This window comes from Halichoeres trimaculatus, unplaced genomic scaffold (assembly GCF_033239565.1).
Source record: "Halichoeres trimaculatus isolate MK-OKI-2021-1 unplaced genomic scaffold, fHalTri1.1 fHalTri1_scaffold_15, whole genome shotgun sequence".
In the NCBI taxonomy this organism is placed as follows: domain Eukaryota; kingdom Metazoa; phylum Chordata; class Actinopteri; order Labriformes; family Labridae; genus Halichoeres; species Halichoeres trimaculatus.
Genome location: NW_027437193.1, coordinates 28,932,376 through 28,935,959, shown reverse-complemented (window position 1 = coordinate 28,935,959; position 3,584 = coordinate 28,932,376). Strand labels below are relative to the sequence as shown.

Below are 3,584 nucleotides of genomic sequence, written 5' to 3'. Positions count from 1 at the left end.
CTCACTTTTATAATTTACAGCAGGGTGATGGCTGATAAGGCAGATAAGGTGAGTAAAAGACCAAAACACGACACCATACATCTTGATTTGTACCCTTTATCCAGCATTGTGTTCAACCATTGAATGTGCTCCAGGTTGAACTGATCCAGATTTGTGGGTTATAATTTAACCCGCTGTCTAGATTCTTCTCTTATACCCAAAGTAGATGGTGAATTTAAACACTGAGCTTGGTTAGTGTATCTGTAGGTTGTTTAAATTGCCCAGCACGCAGGGTTATTTTTCACCAAACTGCTGGATACTGGATGAGTTTCAGCCTTCTCTTGGGTTTGTCATTTGTAACCTGACATAAAGGGTGAATTTAACCACGGACATTGCTGGAAAAATCACCAGGCATATGTTTAAATGGGATAAATAACTGTGGTCAACGCTCCAGTAGGTGGCAGTAATGTTCCTAAACGCTGAGTGCTGCCCACCAATAAACGGACAGATTCAAGATGTTTGATCCACGTGCGCGCGGTTTGGCAGTAGATGTGTGACGTAGTTAAATGGGTAATTAAGCACACGAGGGTAAGTTTGCTACTGAAGAGCTCAGACAAACTGGCTTTGAATATCCAACAACTCTGACTGATGTAGATATTCTGGAGGAAAGACAGGGAAAGAAATATCAGAAGCTCAAGTTTAGTTATTGTATATTCACAACGAGTAGTATGTGGTAACATAACGAGACCTATAACAATGATAATAACGTGTCTTTCAGTAAGAAGTCCTTCAAGCCAAACACACAAGACCTGTATGAAAGCTGGGCCATGATAAACAAGCCACTAGCTGCACCTGCACATCAAGGTAATAATTCATGTTTTGAGTTACAATTCAGCAAAGTAATCTGATGATATTTGCACTTTGAACACAATGGCTTCATTACATATCTTCACAAATTGTCTTGCCTTAAATTTCTGAGCTATTTCTTCTAATTATTTGAATCCTCTGGCGCAGAGGTCTTCAATAAAGGGTCCGTGGAGGTACCGCAGGGGTCAGTGACTTTTTTTGGCTGAGAAGACAGTTTCATTTGTATTTCATATGATTATTCCCAAATATTTTTCAATTTTTACTCATAGTATTGTCTTTGAACACACATCAATGAAAATAGAGGGGTTCCGGTTTGTAGACTAATTGATTGTTTTGCTACTCGCAGTCTACAAGTAATATATCATTTGTGTTTCCTGTACTTGTTATGGACATGGAAAGTTCATTTTTGTCTTTGCACTAAGAAGATTTTTCCTTTTTTTATTATTATTTATCTATTTGTTCATTTTTTTGTCAAGTCAGATGTTTCAGACCACTTGTGAAAAACTTTGCAGATCAAACTGAAAGAATGCTTGTGTTGTTCAGGCAATAAGCATGGTTAAGAGGGCCCTAAAGTCCATTTTTAAAATCCAAATTTACATTCACACTTTGTTTAACCAAAGTGTCAAAGGTGAAATTATCATTAACTGCAAGTAAAAACTGAGTGTTGTCATTTTCCCCTAAGGTGATGCAACATACTCAACACGAGGAGAGCGGAAGTGCTGAGCAGGTAACCGTGAGATAATGATTCAGCACCAAGTTTCATGACAGAGGACACAGAATAGGTAACCAGGAACTAATGATTAACTACTGATGAGGACTGGCTCAAAATCTGTACCTTAACCAATAATTTACAGGCAGTTACGTTAAAGTTAGTGTCCTAGTTTATCTCTAAAAACTACTCATAGCTATTTGGGGAAGATAGAGTCAAACAGTAATTCAGATTTCAAAACTTCCTTGTGTGTGAATATCTCATTAGATCTTCACATTAGTTTGATCTTTCAAAGCTATTAACAAAGTTGTCTTTAGCCCTAAACCTGCTAAAGAACTCTCAAAAAGCCCCTTCAGCCTCCTGGTATCCTCTGTCTGACTTTAACACTTTAGGCCTCATCATGAGTGTCACTGTGTCCAATTGCAGTAACAGATCTTGGCCACTACGTGGTACTGTGGTATCATGACCTGGTCAAACTCAAAATGTGTTTTCACTCACTGCTGAGCAGTGATGCTTGTCCACCAACCGCCCCTGTCCTGCTGACATTTGAAGCACCCGCGGGACCTAAATCTGTCATTTTCTGTAACCTGTGACAATCTATAATGACCTCTGACCCCTGACCTTCACAATTGTCATGTTGCTCTTTGTGTTTGTGTTAGCAGTTGATGAAGGTCTCGGAGGTATGAAGAGGTCATCCTGCTGAACTTGTCACTCTGTCTTGGGAGGACTAGTGTAGAGACCAGCTCACTTTGTCAAACCCAAAAGAGATTTTTTTCATGAATATACAACATCATCTGAGCCAACCTCTTTTTGGGGATGCAAGATGTGTGCAAAGAGCAAGGGAGCAAAGTAAACGTTGACATTTATTAATGAAAAAGTCTCTGTGATTAAAAAAAGCATGGACAATTAGCAAAACCAAGTAAGGGCTGAATGAGACTCCTGGTCTGGATTGCATACAGAGTGTTTGCTGTAAAAGTCACATGAGGTCCAGGATTTCATTCTCTTTGGGGTTTAAAAAAGGATCATGTGATCGGGTTACTTTTCATATTGTGTTTTAGGCTGGAGATCTTATATTTTGAAATTGTGTTTAAAGCAGGTGTGGATATATGGGTATCTGATAACACATGAGTACATGTGAGACCTCATATGTATGTTTGTGCAAATAACTTACTATTAACCTACTGGTGTCAGTAAAGTTATGTTACTAATTTTTCAGTTATTCACTAAATTTAGTTTTCTTTCTTTTTATTTTCTTTTTATCCTCTTGGATTTCTTATTGTTTTTTCCCATATTTTATTTTCATTTTGTCCTTCTTCTCTCTTCTTTTCTTTTCCCATCCTTTCTGTTTTTCTTTACTTTTCCTACTCTTTCTTTTTTCTTTTCTTTTTTTTAACTTTTCCCCTTTTTTTTCCCCTTGGGGGCGGGTGGACAGGGATGTGGGTTAAAAAGAAAAATGTACAAGTTATCTCATCACTGATATTGTATCATGATAGACATTTCTGTTGTCTTTTACTTTGTTTTATTGGAAATAAAAATGTTTTCCCCACAAAAAAAGCAGGGGCTGCATTATGGGTGGGCCTTGAGTCCCAGGCTTACCCACTTTTTAAGAGGCCCACTCTAAAATGTTCTATTAATTTATTTCAATTTAATGTTTTGAATCGTTTTAAAAAGAGCATTGTAAATTTTTGTCACTTTATATCTGTTTTGTTTGCACTAGATGCTCTGTCTTTGTAAAATGAGCCATGTTTTAGCCTGTTAAAAAACAAAACAAAACCAAAAAAAGGAGTTAGGAAATATTCAGCAGTATGTGGGTGGGATCAGAACATCATTATGGGAAAGACTGTAGATTTTTATTTATTCTACTTCACCATAGTTAATGTCCTTGCTCTTACACCTTATAATAAACGGAATGCGATAGCGGTGCAGCTGACTGGTGGTGAGAGCGCCACTCTTTGGTCAGTACCATAGAGTGATTGCAGGTAGATCTGTCTAATGCACAAAAAATAGTTATAAAAATGGAATTAAAGGT

At 37.5% G+C, this 3,584-nt stretch overlaps 1 long non-coding RNA gene across 2 annotated transcripts; it reads left to right on the top strand.

Moving 5' to 3' along the window:
- The first annotated feature begins 591 nt into the window (after nt 1-591).
- LOC141804793 (uncharacterized) lies at nt 592-2,614 on the top strand. Of its 2 annotated transcripts, none has more exons than XR_012599656.1 (3): nt 592-843; nt 1,529-1,573; nt 2,218-2,614. It is a non-coding gene; the product is annotated as an uncharacterized LOC141804793 (long non-coding RNA). The 2 variants fall into 2 exon arrangements; XR_012599657.1 differs by having other exon boundaries at nt 2,215-2,614.
- The last annotated feature ends 970 nt before the right edge of the window (nt 2,615-3,584 follow it).